Raw genomic sequence first — 17,307 nt, forward strand, 5'->3', positions numbered from 1 at the left:
TGTCAAGTAGCATCTGAAAACAGTAGTTTTTCACAGTGAAAAGTGATTCTGGAATTAGAAATGTTAAGAAGATTGGGCAGTTCATTTTTAAGAAAAGGGTTCTTCAAAGGTCTCAAGATTAGGAGTAGAGTTCATAGAATTCTCACTGGTTAATTGGTCACAAAACTAAGAAGTTAAAATACCTGGGAACACATGTTAAAAATATGAAATAAAGAGAAGTGAGATTTCACAGCAAAAGTAAAATGGAGTAGCTGAGTAATTTACCAGGGAAAGCAAATGAAGTAGTCAGTATAATTGACTAAAAGACAATCTGATGTCTCTCTGGAGTGAGAAAATATTTTAAAATCCTCACTGTTTTTTTAAAATTCATCCATGCAACGTGGGCAACACTTTGTTTATTGGCCAATCCTAAATGCCCAAAAGCCGGTTAAGAATCAATCACATTGCTGTGGGTCTGGAGTCACATGTCAGCCAAAGCAGGTAAGGATGGCAGAGATAGTAGGAACTGCAGATGCTGGAGAATCCGAGACAACAAGGTGCAGGGCTGGATGAACACAGCAGGCCAAGCAGCATCATAGGAGCAGAAAGGCTGACGTTTCGGGCCTAGACCCTTCATCAGAAAAAGCATGGTAGACTTCCTTCTGTAAAGGACATAAGTGAATCAGATGAGTTCATCAGTGGTTACATGATCACCATTAGACGAACTTCTTTATTGCAGATTTTTCTTATTGAGTTCATATTACACCAGCTGCTATGGTTGGATTTGAACTCATTGCCCCAGAACATTAGCCTGGGGGCCTAGATTACCACTAACCACCACCTCCACTCATGAACGAGAAAGTAAAGCAGTAGAATTAGTTTATGAAAGGGTTAGGATTGCTAAATTGAACAGCATTTTCCAGTCCTTGCAAAAGGTGGCATTTGTTTTCATTTGAAGATTGTAATATCATATCTTATATTTGTTACCATTTCAGAAGTTCCACATAATTGAAGCTCTGTCCAGAGGGGTTGATCTGAATGATGAGAAGAGCTGTCTGGAGGATTGAATAAAAATCAAAATCAGAAAATGTGGGTCCGTAAAATTTATTTCCTGTGATTTAGAAAGAGAATATATTATGTCAGAAAAGAGTAAATTTGCATAAAAATTAGAATTAAATGTGAAGTAAAAATGTCAAAGAAATGCAACATCTAAGATGAATTAGAAATAGTGAGGAATCAGAAGCAAAGTAAAATAAAGTTAGGTATAACTGAGTTGTGGCTTAGAAAGTGTAAAAAACATGAGAAATGTGAATTGTGACTGATATTAACAGAGGGCTTCAAAGACACTTGTTATATATCTGAATGAAACGTACAAAATTTTTTAAAGGGCTAAATAGGGAAAATGTAGGAATGATGTTTCCTTTAGCTGGGGGGACATGAAGCAGTGATAATTTAGAACACGGGACACATTCTCAAAATAATGGATAGGCCATTTAATACTCAGATGAAGAGGAATTTCTTCATGCAGGGGTTGGTGAATTGTTGGAATTCTCAGCCCCAGGTGACTGTAGAAGCTCAATTATTGACTATGTTTATAACAGGGCTGTAGTGGTAGCTTCAAAAATGATATCTTCAGAACAGATCATGAAGGGTTCATCGTTAAGGATTAATCGGGTATGATAATGAGCAATTGAAATAAAGCAGAAAAGTGCATGATAAACAGGCCAAATGTGAAAAAAAAACCTGTTTTGACTGAGAGATGAACACGTGACACTAAACCGTGAGAATTGCCCTTTTGGGCCATCACACGGAGACACTGGGAGATGTTTTTCTTTATAATGGAATGTCTGGAAAAGTACTGAAAGCGTCATTAAATTATGATACAGCATGTAATCTTAGATTCAGAATAGTACTAACATTAGAGACTTTGTCTGATTCATTGGACTTCACCTTGGGCCAGGATTTGCAGCTGTAAGGAAGAGGTGAGTCTTATTGCCAACTTACCGCAAGTGTTACACGCTGTCAGACTTCATCTTGAACTAGGATCATGAACAATGCCAGGAATCCCATGTTCTCCAGACTGACCATTTAAAGTGCGGCCTCAGAAGGTGGTAGGGCATGAGGCTCATTGTCAATATAAATTTACTGATCTATATATTTACTGCAATATATGCATATATCTGCTGCTTAACATATATTTACTGCTTATTAATTTATCACTCAATATATTCATTACGGCCTTATATATATAATTACCACCAATAAATATTAATTTGAATTACTTAACCCCCATGGTTTTTGTTACATGCACCCAGTCAACTATCGAACCATAACACATAGACTGATAATTTCCAAATACTAATTCCATATATTAACCTACGTTGATGCAAAGGTCAAGAAAGCACAACAATGCCTCTACTTTCTCAGGAGGCAAAGGAAAGTTGGTGTATCCATAAAAACTTAGCAATTTTCAGAGATGCACCATGGCTTGGTATGGAAACTGCTCTGCCAAGGGCCATAAGAAACCACAGACAGTTGTGAAAATTGCCTAGTCCATGACACAAACCATCCATTGACTCTATACTTCTCACTGCCTCTGAAAGGCAGCCAAGCCAACATAATCAAAAACACCTCCCACCCCAATTCTAATCTCTTACAATCTCTTCTATCGGGCAGAAGATACAAAAACTTAAACACATGGACCAACAGATTCAAGAACAGCTTCTTCCACACTGTTGTTAGACTTCTGAATGGGCCTCTTAAATTTCAAACTTAACGTTGACCTCATTCTTTGGCACCTTCTCTGCAACTGTAACATGGTATTCCTCACTCTGTTCTATTACCCTTGTGTACTTTGTATGGTATGATCTGCCTGTACTGCATGCAAAACAAAACTTTTCACTGTACCTAGGTACATGTGACGATGATAAATTCAATCAAATAAAATTAAATCAAATTGAATCAAAACATCAAGGGATATGGGGATAAGGTTGTAGACTTACTTGCCGAGCCATTGTGTTTATTTGCAGACGTTTCATCACCCTGCTAGGTAACATCGTCAGTGCGTCTCCAGTGAAGCGTCTATGTTCTGTCCTTCTTGTTATTTATATGCCTCGGTTTGCTGGGGTGGCTGGTATTACTTCTGGTTTTGTTTTCCAGTGGTTTCTCCACAGGGCTAATTCAATGTGTTTGTTGGTGGAGTTCCAGGTGGATTACCAGGCCTCCAGGAATTCCCTGGCATGTCTCTGTTTCGCTTGTGCGATTATCAACATGTTGTCCCAGTCGAATTCATGTCCCTCATTGTCCATGTGTAGTGAGACAAGTGAGAATTGGTCCTGTCTCTTGGTGGCTAGTTGGTGTTCATGTATCCGTACAGTCAATTTTCTTCCAGTTTGGCCTATGTATTGTTTCTTACAGTGCTTGCATTGTATTTTATATATTATCCCAGTTTTGCTGGTTTTGGGTATGGGATCCTTTATGTTCGTCAGTAGCTGTCGCAGGGTAGTTGTCAGTTTGTGGGTTACTCTGATACCTAGAGGTCTGAGTAGTCTTCTGGTAATCTATGAAATATCCTCGATGTATGGTAGAGTGATTAGTGAGTTTGGTCGTGTTATGTCTTCCTGTTGTGGTCTGTCTCGGAGGTAATGGCGGATTGTGCTTTTCGGGTATCCATTCCTTTTGAATACTCTGTATAGGTGCTCCTGTTCTGCTTTGCGTAGTTCCGGGTTGTTGCAATGTGTTGTGGCTCATTTAAATAGTGTCCTGATGCAGGTCTGTGTGTGGGCATTGGAGTGGTTGCTAGTGTAATTAAGTATCTGGTCTGTATGTGTGGTCTTTCTATATATGCCAGTCTGGAGTTCCCTGTTGTTTTTGCGTTCTGCCATTATGTCCAGGAAGAGTAGTCAGTTGTTGTTCTCTTCTTTCGTGAATTTTATCCTGGTAAGGATGTTGTTTACGCGTTGGTGGGTTTCTTCTAGTTTTGTGCGTTTAATAATCACAAAGGTGTCATCTACATAACGGACCCAAAGTTTGGGTTGTATGGTGATGAGCACTGTCCATTCTAACCTTTGCATCACTGCTTCTGCAATCAGTCCTGATATTGGGGATCCCACTGGTGTTCTGTTGATTTGTTTGAATATACGATCGTTGAGGTAAAGTGGGTTTTGAGGCACAGATCTAGTAGTTCAATGGTGGTGTCCTAATTGATGTTGTTGGTGTCCTGAGTTGCCTGCTTAATTGATTTGTCCAGCAGTGTGGCAAATTGTTTCTTTGGCTAAGTCGATGCTTATGGATGTAAATAGTGCTGTTCATTCAAAAGATATCATCATCTCATCCTCTTCTATCCTGGTGTCCTTGATGATGTTGAGGAATTCTTGACATGAGTGGATGGAATGAGTAGTGTTGTCCACTAAGTATTTCAATTTCTATTGTAGTTCTTTGGCAAGTCTATGTCTTGGTGTACCTGGCAGTGAGACAATGGATCTGAGGGGGAGCCTGGTTTGTACACCTTGGGGAGTCCGTAGAATCAGGGTATGTTGGATCCCTCTGGTTTCATTTTATGGTAGTCTGTCTTGCTGATGTTTCCTGACTTGTGCAATTTCTTCGGGGGATATGGGGATAACACAGGATGGCATTGAGGTAGATAGTCACTCATGATCTGGACTGGCAGAGCAAGTTCAAATGGCTGAATGGCCTACTCTTGCTCCTATATTCATACATGGCCAATATATGTGATCAATTCAAATACTGATTTCATCCTTAAAAAGAAGGCAGTTTGGAATATTATCGCAGACTAGGAAAGAGTAAATGTGCTGAAATTAATTTTTACATCTGTTGTCACAATTGAAATTATGCTCAGACTTGCAATATAACCAATTGGCTCAGAAAAGTAAAATTCTTTTACATATTTTGAGGTCAATGAAGGATATGTTGCGGAAAAATCTCAAAGCATTCTATGTTTAGAGAATGACAGTGGCAGCTGAGGTAAAGAGAGAAATTATAAAGAAGTAGAAAAAAAAACTCTACAATGGCTGATTTTACAGAGGTGTATTCTCTGAATGGAATGCTGCTAATGAGACCACATATTTGGAGACTGCAGCTGAATCCTTTCTCATCAATGAATAGGAAATCATGGGTCACATGCATATGGTTTCCCAATACATGTCGTCAATACCTTAGGCTCCCCATTAGGCTCATACTTTCAAAAGATTGGCCGCAAACCTGTCTATTCCTGCTGACTGAACATCTTGTTCTACACAACTTGCCATTTTCTTAGTTTGATGTCAACCAGAAATTTTAATGTGCTTCCTTCATTTCCAAAATATTTGGTAATTAAGAATGGTTCAACTGAACCTCTTATCAAATACCAATCAACATAACATTTTGGTTTGAGAAACATCCTTTCATCTCAATCATTCAGGTGCTCTCACTTCCATGATTCTAGGTGCCATTGCTCTTGCTACAAATCTCTAATGCTACATTTTGTCAATTTCTTTTTTGAAAATCCATATAAACTGCATTCACTATATTTCTTGTGTTCCTTTCCTGTTATTTCTTGGAAGGAATGTGCAAGATTAGTTCCATTTTCAACTTGTCTTTTAGAGAGCTGTGTTGAATGGGCCTTTTCAATTGATCTTCCCCTAATTGACTGTAATTTATTTTAATGATATAAATTTACCAACAACTGCCCTTCCTATCTGTTTTCCTTCAATGAGACATGTTATACTTGCAATCCTGCTGCAAACGGCAACATGTTGATTTTCAGTTGCACATTGGAGGATTGTATAGCTTGGATGTATCTGAATTATAAATGTTATGACATTAAACACCTTGGAACACTTTACCATATTAAAGAGACTAAATACAAGGTTGTAGATTGTGCCTGATTTCAATGCTTAGTTCCATCTATGTGTGTGAACATTTGTTTCTATACTTCAACAGTATGAACAGCTTCTTCCCTGCTGTTGTAGACTGCTAAACGGACCTCTCTAATTTCAAATGTAATGTTGACCTTGCTTTTGTGCACCTCCTGTGCAGTCATAACCTTGTATGCCTTGCTCTGTCTAAACAACCTATGATCTGCATGTTCTTGTATGCTATGATCTGCCTGTACTGCTTGCAAGACAAAACTTTTCACTGTACTGAGGTAGAGTTAACACAGTGTGGAGCTGGAGAACTCAGTAGGTCAGGCAGTGTCAGAGGAGTAGGAAAGTTGATGTTTTGGGTCAGGGCCCTTCGACTGTACTTAGGTACATGTGACAACAATAAATCAATTCAAAGTATACATTTGCATCACAATTCAAAGTCATGTTACACGCACAAGTTAATAGAAACTGGATTTAAACAAAATAATGAATACTCAAATCCAGAGTTGTTCATTTCTTCACCTTGATTGTACCTTATGCAACACTAACATATTGGTGCTATATTGACCATAATCATTCAATGTTACCACAAAGTGTGGCAGTGTTTCAGTTTTTTGTCAACAGAAAATATTCACTGTTGTTTCCTACTATTTACCTTGAATACAAATTGCTGATTTTTTTTGGAAACTAGTATTTTTTTCTTAAAAGTGATATGGAACTAATCTTGCACATTCCTGATCTGTGACTGCAATTCTAACAATGCAAAATAAATGGTCATATGTTAAAACTGGCACTATTCTTACTAAGATGCCTAGCAGTATATTTCAAGTTGCAACACTTATATTGCAGTACAGTTGCTGTGGTTCAAGCGGTACATTTTCACCGCTGCTCCTGAATATGTGGCCCACTCTATAAAGTCAACAGTGGCCTTTGCCTTTGTTTCCCAGGACCCAAGCTGTAATGTAAATGGGCATGAATGAAGCTCTTAGTCAAATATTGTTTTATTTTTCCACCTTGAACTTTGAAACATTGGCTCCAAGATGGAGAAAAGGTGTAGAAAATGATGTAGAAATTCTGTGGGAATTTCCCCAAGCTTCCACCATATCATTGCTGGAATCCCCTAAGAAACAGCATAAACAGCTACTTGTGTCATTTCTGTGTAATTTCCACTAATCTAATGCTGATATTATAGCGGAGCAAATAGTAGCACAGAACTTAAAAATGCTAAATAAAACATGACTGGAAGGTGAAGCTTTTTGTATTATGCTCATCAGAACTAGGATGTAAGAAAGAGTGGCCAAAGATATTTTAATAAAATAGTGTCACTTTTATCAAGTCTGTTTTTTACATCCTAATTCTGATGAGTGTAAGATGATACTTCAATTTCTAGTCTCCTTTTAACAACGTTTAAATAATGCTTAGTCTTCAACGTGTCGTACCAACACAAGTCTTAAAATATGAAATCTTGTGGTCCAATAATTTCTGTCAGTCACTGGGAAAATCATATCTTCTTTTTAAAAAGTTATCAATGTCTGCAAGGATCATGACAGAAGCAACAGGTTGAACCTCACAAATCTACAAAATGAAAACTCTTTCATTGAAAACATAGCTAAGACTTGTGGAAATAAGCGGAAAGTAGTTATCTATATTAGTTTGAAATTAGAAATCAGTAAGTAACAATGAACAGAAAAAAACTCTGAAGAAGGTGAAGCAAATAGCTGATTTTGCAGGTCACCGTGATTACATCTGTCTCTATCTCTGCAACCTCATCCAGCTCCACAATCCTTTGAGATGACTGAGCTACTTCTTCAATTCTGACATCTTCAGCATTCCAAATTTTAATTAGTCCACTACTGCTGATCATTCCTACAGCTGATGCAATCCTGAGCTCTGATATTCATCCTAAACTTAGTCAGCTACTTACATGTCTAGCTTACTTCAAAAAAACTCCTCAAAACATACGTACTGTGAACAAACATTTTGTCATTTGATATCTCCTACATTAGCTACTATCAAATTTTGGTTGATGATTCTTCAGTGAACTGCCTCGGTACTAAAGGCACTAATTCAATGTAACTTGTTTTAGGTCTCTTACTGCTTGCAATTTCAATAAATGACATGACCGTGGGCATTTTCAGCAATTTATAACATTTCCTCCTGTTACCTATTTTTCTCAATTTTTGGAGAACATCAGTATAAAGCAGGAAACACTTAAATTTAATTATCCCATTAAAAAGGTCTAACAAAAATATACCCAATGTGATTAGTTGACAACTATAGCGGATTTGAGGAAAATAATGGATGGGAAGGGAATGAGAATTAATTGTATGTGGGAAAATTAAAGTAATGAACGTTGATAAAGAAAACACAAAGCAGGTTAGACAACAAATGGATCCAAGATTGACTGTGAGAGAGCCTGCGGGTCCATTGATTTGGACTAAATCCAGTTCCATTTGGATACAGGTGACTGAATTTGTCAGAGCAAAACCGTTTGAAGATTCCAATTTGGTCATTAATTCAAAATAATTTAAAACAGTAACAAAGTAAGCAAAATGTTAAATTGGTATATGAAATGATGTTTGCTGAAGGTTCCAGTGATGAGGAATTTTATTTATGTGGCTAACTTGGAGGGGATAGGGTTGTTCTGCTTGGAGGAAAGGAAATTTGAAAAAGGTGTACAAGATTTTGATAGGTTTAGGTAAGGAAGGCAAAGCAAAGTTCTTTCTATTAGCTGATTGACCAGGGAGTAGGGGACATGGGTTTAAGATTTTGGCAAGAAATGCAGGATGGATGAGGGGATAAACTTTATGCTGCAGCAAATGCTTATGGGGGTAGTCGAAACAATGATGAAGAATGATTTTAAATGAGCACTTGAGGGAAAGAAGCCTAGAAAACTGAGGGGATAGGATAAGGGAAAGGACAGATTGGATTTTTCTGCAAATAGAAGGCATGGATGTGATCTGTCAGATAACCTCCTTACGTAACATATGATTCCATGACTTTATGCATCTTTTAGATAAGCCAATGTAATTGTAGCATTGTGCTTCTCTTAAAGAGCTGAAAGTATTTAAGTTGCAGGGATGGTAACCCAACCAAACTGGTTTTAAAAAACACAGTGAAAGAGCATCATTTAACTAAAATCAGGCAACTTACAGCATTAATTGCACCTCACCTGCATTGACATAACATCAAATATTTTTCTTTGAAGAATTGACACGTTCCAAGCAAATTTTATAGAACAAACAAAATGTAATAAATCAACTAAAAGTCCAATCAACTGAAATGAAATGAAAATGTTCCTGTTGGTTATATGTTGGCGCCAAAGGCTCACTCAAATAAAAAATTGTGGCTAAACAAATGGCAAATGATCAGACAAAATCTGTGCAGTGTTCCTACACATTACTGATCAAAGGATGTGAATGCAAGTTCTTTCTTTCATTTCAAAAATGCAACATTTCAGAATAGAATAATACAATCGGTAAAGTTCTGTGTATAGGTTTTATTTGTTAGCATGCGTGGTGATTCAACCAGCCAGTATCTTGTTTATACTGATCAGCTCCCACCTAGCTAAAACATAAATTCTGCTTGCTGTCCAGAGGAGAGAACTAGTGCTGGTGGGTCTTCATGTATTACAGTTTTCACATCTGGTTTAGAATTCAGAGACACTCAGTTTGTTTCATGCTACTGCCAGGTGAGATCCTGGTTCAGTACTTACACAGCAATATTAATGTCATGTCAGCATATAGTTGAAGTGCTAAATTTTCAATGTAAATGTACCCATGCATTGATACCCTGGAGTTCATTAACACTGAAGTTGATTGAGGGTGAATCTGAGGAAAGCTTTATCTTAGATATTGAACTGCATCTGGTGCAAGAGTTTGAATCAGTGGAGCACAGTCCATAAGAATATGAATGGTACACAATTTATTGGAAAGGGTAGGGTCATTAAATTCGAATGGATTTTTGTTCATTCATAATTTTATTCTAGCTTTGTTTTTACATATAGTTTCTCTCCAAGTGGGCAGGGGCGAGAATGATGGCAAACCCTGTACATAGGCTGCCAGCTACTTCATTCTCTGCTGTTAGGATAATGTTCCTTGATTTTCCATCTTTCAAAGGTCCTGCTCCATTTAATATGGAAGAGACTACACTGTTCATGTTGAACTTGTGTGAAAATCTGACTGTAATTAAAATTATTCAGATTAAGACAAAGAAAACATGGCAGGAATTCTTGTCAGGAAGCCTTGGTAAAATATAAATTTGGGCTGGAGAAATGATAAATTTAAAAGTGAAATGTATATTGGCCTGATATGCTCTGCAACTGGGTGCAGTAATTGCTTTGATTTCTGACTGAGGTATTTGTATTGTATTCTACAAACCCTATAAAATTTCGAACTTTTCCACGCATGGTTATTTCCATTTCTGATTAAAGAATATTATAACCAGAAGTTTAAAGACTAGGAGCAAATTTTTTGGATATAAAATTCACGTTATATTTCTGTATATAGCCCAGGTTTATCAAAATCATCAAATAACAGGGACAGATTTTGGAAATAAGATATTCTAAGGATTAGACATTTTGCGATTTCCAATGAGTTCAATGTCCCATTTCTTCTCCATGTATCTTGCAAGATCTGATTTATGAATTAAAGCATTTCTGATTTATAAACATTTGGTTTTATAGAGATACAAGATAAATGCAGGTACAACTGAATACAGCAAATAATACAATGCAGCATTTTACACAATCTTAGGCCGCATTAGCAGGAGCGTTTTGTTCGATTAAGTCCTTGTAATCGTGATCTGCTCAATGGCCAGCACAATGTTACAGTTGGCTCCATAGAAACCGTGCATTTCCTCTCGGTAGTCAAGTACTCTATATATTGATGAAAATGACTAGTAGAAGTGAGTGTCACTGGTATTTGTTAACGAATAGTTCACGTTATTTGTCTGCGTTGAGCCAATTATTGGACATTCTTTGTTGTCGAAAAAAAAATGATGATTTGCGCCTGAACGCTTGCAGCAGAGCCTGAACATTTTGTGTGAGAATTTCCAACAAAACTCCGTGCCATCCTTCGGGAAATCCCACCAGCGCACGGAAAGTCTGAGATTCTCTGCGAATTAGTAATGATATTGTTTGACTCGGAAGTATTAAGGGGCCATTGCAGCTCTTAAGTTCGAGCTATTGGAATGGCATTATTAACTTGTAGTTCCTGTTTAGGGCGATTCTCTCGATTCAGCAACCATTCTAAAAACATAATGGTATCTCGCTTCAAAACGTAACCTTTTGAATTGTTGTATCTTAAGTTAAACAAAGGGCGTAAAATATAGGTTTAAAACCAGTTAATAGACCCCGTCTTTATCCATCTATACATATGAAATTGTCGTAAAACAGCCATAAATACTTTGATTAACGTGTGATTTTTTAAAAAGAACGTTTACGATTATTTTACCCCAGATGGTACGTATTCTATTTTTTTGGGGGGGGAGTGGGGGGAAGAAAATGACCTTAACCCTTTCATTTCTTCCACCCTCCACCTTTTCTAATGAGGACCATGTGCAACAATCAAGAACTAAAACAAAAAGTGCTCTTGCTCGATATTAAAAGAGAAGAAAGCTGCAATCCACAGTGTTGTCTGATGGACGGAGCCCAGTGTGAGAGCCTCCCATTATTTTGTTGGCTGACATCCCCTCAACTCTCGGACAGAGGAAGCACACAGAGCAACACCCATCAGTCAGTAGATGGCAGTAACGACCAAGCCTGGAGCTGAAGAAGAAGAAATGAAAGAAAACACATCGCAAAGAAATAGCTTCATTGATTGTTCAGCCTTTAATATGTAAAGGAGTTTTACTTCTGTACCATGTGCTGCTGGATAACAGTATTTTTCACTACCTCCCTATCAAAAAAAATCTTTTGGTTATTTCTGGATGTTTCCCTCCCCATCACAAACTCATAACCGTCCTCTCTCCGGCTGACTTGTGGCTCTAAGCTTGTAAATTTGAAGTTGTTTTTTGTTTTAATTATAACTTTGTAGCATTTGTTGCCAATTTCCCGTAGTTTCTATTTCAAAACAAGTTCGCACCTGTAGGGTTTTATGCCGAGGGTCTGAGGATTGTGTGATAGCAAGCCCGCGCGATAAATTATTCTGATGTACAGTCACTTTAAAATGTTGACATCTCGATTTGTAAATTATCCACGTGTATGGGCGGGACAGACGAGAAAACAATCTAATTCTATTAACATGTAGAAATACGAACAATGTCAAGTGTCGCCACAGCGTATTGTCCAGAGTAAAGACTAAATTCCAACTGGTGTACATTGCAGATGGTGCGAACGATTAGAACACCTCTTTCTTTTCAAGTTTGAACCCTCCTGTGAACATTCGTTCCCATGATCGTCAGGTGAAGAGAGGGGAATGAGAGCTGAAAGTCAGAGAATTCTTTTACAAACATTGTCTTTGGAAAATGAGCGCTCCCCTTGGTCTGTGAAAGGGGAAGTTTCGGATTCCAAGGTGATAACGGGACCGGGCGACGAGTTTCGGGAAAAGGTTTTTTTTGTGGGTTGTGGTTTGAAAGGGGCGAGCGGAGACGGAGATTTGAGGAGAACACGGGAGTCTCTGAACTGTGCACCTGAGGAAGGTGGAAAACAATCTCCTATGAATTTACAGACATATATTAGTGTGGGGGCTAATGGAGTAAAACACACACTCAAATTTACGCGCATTCTATCTTCCATACAATAATGTCAACATTCCCACTTTTAAGTTGCCATAAATCTTCCAATTACAGTCGCTGTAGGGAGGGGGTCACGCTGGAATATTTGAACGCTTTTACGGTGCGTTTTGTTTGCCCGCGAACGACTATGGTTTGAAGCTCTTTCTGGGTCGCAAATGTTGTTTTGGGAATGATCTCTCTCCGGAGGTCTCACAACGCAAGAGTGTTGTACGAACGGAGCGAGACTGTGGGAGAGCCGAAGAATCTGTGCGATGTGGGTTGGAGGGGGTTCGCTTTTTTCATAACCGAGCCATAACAGGGTGCTTGTCAATTTCCCACATGGCAAATGCACATTAGACAATCCTGGATGCGGGAACAAAACATTGTGCAAGTTGCCTGTGGTGGATGCTGTGATTTGAACTGAAATTTACAAGGAAACTGACACACGCAGATAAATGTTTGTTTTTTCTCTCTCTTTTGTTTGTGGGTGGGGGTTTACAAACTTGCGCCCTTCCCTCTCCTTGCCTGTTAAGTACAACACAAGCGGAGATGTGCGGCTTTCCAAACTTGTACCTGTACAGTAGGCAACATTGAGAAGGTGTAGCAGTCACAGGTGTATCGACAAAGTTCAACAGCCGCATCATGACATTTAAGGAAGTGACAGTTTACAAAGAAAAAAAACACAGAAAAAAAAAAAGTACCGGCGACCCATCTGCTCTCAAACAGCTACCGTTTCGTTGGTGGCGGTGTGTGTGTGTGACGGAGGGGTGGGGGAGGGAGAATAGGTGAAGCCACACTGGCGATGTTGGCGAGATTTTGATTGTCAGCGTTTTTTAAATCTTCATTGTGAACCTCAAGCCTTGCGCTGATGCTTGCGGTTGTGTCGGTCATATTAGTGCGCAGCAGCAAAAGAAACATACCACAAAGAAACGCCATTTCCAGCACCCAAATTCATTGTGTGTGGAGTAGGTTTGAAGAAGGAAGGCATCACTATGTATTGCGGCGAGAGACATGCTCGTGAACAATCCATGGAGGCGTGGAGGGCTGGTAAAATATCAGCAAAACACTTGCATTTTAAATCTATATACACACAAACTCGCAGTCAGCTAAAGAAATGGAGAAAAAAAATAACATTTTCACCGGCACGCGTGGTGTTTTTAAAAATCTGTTCTGGTGTAAAAATTAAACGAGTTTCAAGTTTCTTAGGCTGTACCAGTTTTGCAATTACCGAGTTAAGGAGCACTTTAGGGGTTAACGTGGGGTAACTCCTAGTTAGATTTGTTTTTGTTCGCCTGCACATCAGCACAATTGGCTGCCCCGAACTTTGTTCATTTTATTTAGAGAAAAAAAAATAAAAATACATCTTTTCAAAAACAAAACAGGCGGAAAAAGGCAAAGGTGTCAGTTTTATAGCGGGGCCAGATCGAAATGTATTTGAGATAGATGTAATCACTATGAATTCCGGATAATGATGCCAATCAGAAGATTAGGTACGTTTTCGATTATTATGTATGTGTGTGTTTGTGTGTCTCTGTGTGTGTGTGTGTGTCTGTATGTCTTAAGACAAGTGAGGCAGGAGAGGCAAAGTTGGGACAGCATCCCCAAGAACTGATCTACAATTGCCTCCGAATCAATGTTCCCCAGCACCCCCTAAATAAGAAAAAAATTGTAACTGCTGTAAAGGTCAGAAAAGGAGTTGGCAGGAAAATAATTGGTAACGCATGCGCGCCGGGAGGATGCCATATTGGAATGAGGCTTAGAAAAGAGATCAGCTCCAGAAACTGGTCAGTGAAAAAGACCGGCTAACATTGCTACTCTGGGTGAAATAACTTGCTGCCGGTAAGTTAGCCTGCTGCCGGTCATTGATGTGTGCCCTGGGGCAGCCAGGCTGCCTCAGACCGTCGTTTTCCGCTCCATTGTAAAACTGCAGGATCTTTTTTTCTGTCTCTCTCTCGCTAATGATCTCTGGAGCTTGTTTTGCCAAAAAAAATGACGGTGAAAGCAAGTTGTGCAAAGTGCTTGCTTCTCTCTCTCTCTTTCTCTGCATTTTCCTTTAATTTCAGATTACTTGTTCAACACGCGGGGAAGAAGGGAGAAGGCATTTACTAATATCCCGAAATGACCTAAGATTTTTTTTTCTCTTGGGGGAGGGGGCTGTAGGTATTTTTCTCCGAAATGCCAGGAGTTTTACTTATTATAAACGCAGTCGGTTTTTCTCTGTCTCTCTGTCAAATCTGCCATTGTATATTTTCTGCTTCCAAAAATTGATATCTTGTCATTTCAGCTTGCCTGAAAGCTCGTAACCTTCTTTCGATTTTACTAAGCTGACCTACCTTGCCATACCTTCTCATTGCAGCCTATGCGCCTCGTTAGTTTTAAATAAGATATTTTGTATTTCCTGCAGTATTGTTTTATTTTTATCGCTCGGTGTTTGGTAGTATTTCCCCTTGTAAGTTACGTAACTGCCTGTACAGTATAAATATTGGACAACCTTGCCAATTTCAATATGGCGGGGAAAGGTTTTTTTTAAAGTGAAAAAATTAAGGCTTTTTTCACGGGAAAAAACCAAACCGTCTTCACCCCCGACTTCTCTCCAGTGTATTTTGGTGCACAGTCAGGTCCTTTAGTGAATTAAGTAGTCAATTAAGTCATCGCTTTTCTGGCGAAGTTTTTTCCCCTGGAAGACTTTTCAGACTGCTGAACTAAGCTGGCAAAACACCAAGGTACGTTTCTGTATAAAAGGGCCTGTTACCCAACATCACCCAGTGGTGAAATTAGAACGAATTCTGTTGAAAAAATTGGCGTTACATCATTTAGTCCAAAAAAAAATCGACGGCTGGTATTCATACCGAAAAGTATATTGGCGATGAGGGTTAATGATGATACATAGCAAAAGATGCGATGCAAATTAGGTGCACAGTGTATTGCATTTGCTTATTGTGCTATATTTTCCTCATAAACCACTTGTTGGCGTTCTAGATTGCATCTGATATTGGTGATGTCTGTATACACTATGGGATCCGAGAGGTTATGGGCGTAGAGGAGGAGAGAGCTCGTTTGTAAAGAGGCGGGTGTCGACTTTTAGTTTCCCATTTACTCTGGGGGAAGAGTGTATAGGGGGAGGGAGAATACGGCAATGGAGTTTCAGACTGAGAAAAGGGACTTCCTGAATTTTTTTTTTTCTGTCTCTTTCATTGCTCATGCATATTAGAGACAGCTTGGCAAATTGCTTTATCGCATAGACCAGGTGGAATATTGCGATGGGCAGAGGGTCCATGACCCCGCTAGTGGTGAGAAATTACATTGAAAAATCATCTTAAAGCCAGTGACAATAGAGAAATGAATAAACAGTGCTGACTTTGGGGAAATAACTGCCGGGGGTTGGGGGGGGGGGGGGTAGGAGAAGGGGGTGTAATAGGTTTGGGGGGGGGGTGTTAACCAAAGCACAATGCCTTTATTAATGGATTTGAAAAGAAATGTGAACAATAAGGTTTGAGGTCTGAACGGTGCTGCACGCTGTTTCCTAAAAGGGTGGCATTAACAGCCAGAACCCCCTCCCCCGAGAGTGGATTTGTTTGATGCAAATAAGCTCCGATGAGGTCCATTTTTAGCTTTGCGGAAGAATCAATATGCCGATATTCTGTCAAGCGCGCATGGCAAGACTTCACTTCTGCTGATCAGATACACAAGCTTCAAGACGTTTACTCCTCGCTCTGTGCTTCTGTGTGTGCGTGTGCTTTTAAAGCGATTGCTCTTAATCTCCGCGCTAGGGCTATAATTGCAAATCAAGATGTAACCCTTGTCCCTGATATAAAAAGGGATTCGGTCTCTCTAGCGGCAAACGATCGCTGTTTGGCGCCATATGGATATGCTAAACTGGGGAATGTGTAGCTCTTGTCACTGCCTCACTCTTCCACAGGGTCCTAAAGGCAGCCAGCGCCTTTGCAAGCAGCAGCAACGTTTTTGAACGCGCGTTATTTGCGAGCAGACGGTGACGTTAAAGTTTTTTTTTATCGGTGAGTGTGATTAGGATAGCTGGTCAATAATGTTGTTTCATTTGTTTCTTTCTTGAAATGACGAACGAGGTTACTTTTTTGTACCCATCGCCGTTTAGGAACTATTTATTTACTGTAATGTCAAGGGCACATTGTTACCCATGTGGTATCTTTGTTTTTCAAAAGCCACTACCAAATCGTGACGTTGTGACTGGAGACGACCTGGAAAGTGAATAGGTTATCAGATGTAGTACCTCTCTTCACAAACCAGGTAAAGTGGCAATTTTGCTTTAACAATGACAGCAGTAGCTGAACTAACATCACCAGTGGAAATTTGCCCCACTTGATCAATACCTGGGAAATTTGTTGGTTCATTTTGTTTCTAAAATTCTGTCTTAGAATACAGTGTTTCCCTGTTCCTGAAATACACTTCTTACAAATTGAACAATACACACACAATAATCTCAAATAACATCAATTCATTATCATAAATTCACTGATTCTGGAAGGCTCCTGTAGTTCCCTTGATTCAAAAATCTTCAATTAAGTTATGGAAAAAGTTGTTCTTTTAAAAACTATTAATACAAATTCTCCAAAGTTACTATTATTTGTGTTGCTGTGGTTTAAAAGTTAAATGTGTGTTACTAATTTAAAGCAAACTATTTTCCAAAATGGTTCCTGAATGTTATGAAGGAGCAGTGTCACTTGCTACTTGCATAAATTGGATTTATAATGAAAACATTGGTGTCATGTTG

At 39.0% G+C, this 17,307-nt stretch overlaps 1 protein-coding gene across 1 annotated transcript in view; it reads left to right on the forward strand.

The window, feature by feature from the left end:
- The first annotated feature begins 14,286 nt into the window (after positions 1-14,286).
- Positions 14,287-17,307, forward strand: part of LOC109912706 (scm-like with four MBT domains protein 1) — a 28,026-nt gene continuing 25,005 nt past the window's right edge. The window contains exons 1-2 of the mRNA XM_048610002.1: positions 14,287-14,396; positions 16,739-16,823. The gene's annotated coding sequence lies outside the window, so the exon portion shown is untranslated. The remainder of the gene's footprint in view (positions 14,397-16,738; positions 16,824-17,307) is intronic.

This window comes from Rhincodon typus, chromosome 22 (genome assembly GCF_021869965.1).
Source record: "Rhincodon typus isolate 14 chromosome 22, sRhiTyp1.1, whole genome shotgun sequence".
Classification (NCBI taxonomy): Eukaryota; Metazoa; Chordata; class Chondrichthyes; order Orectolobiformes; family Rhincodontidae; genus Rhincodon; species Rhincodon typus.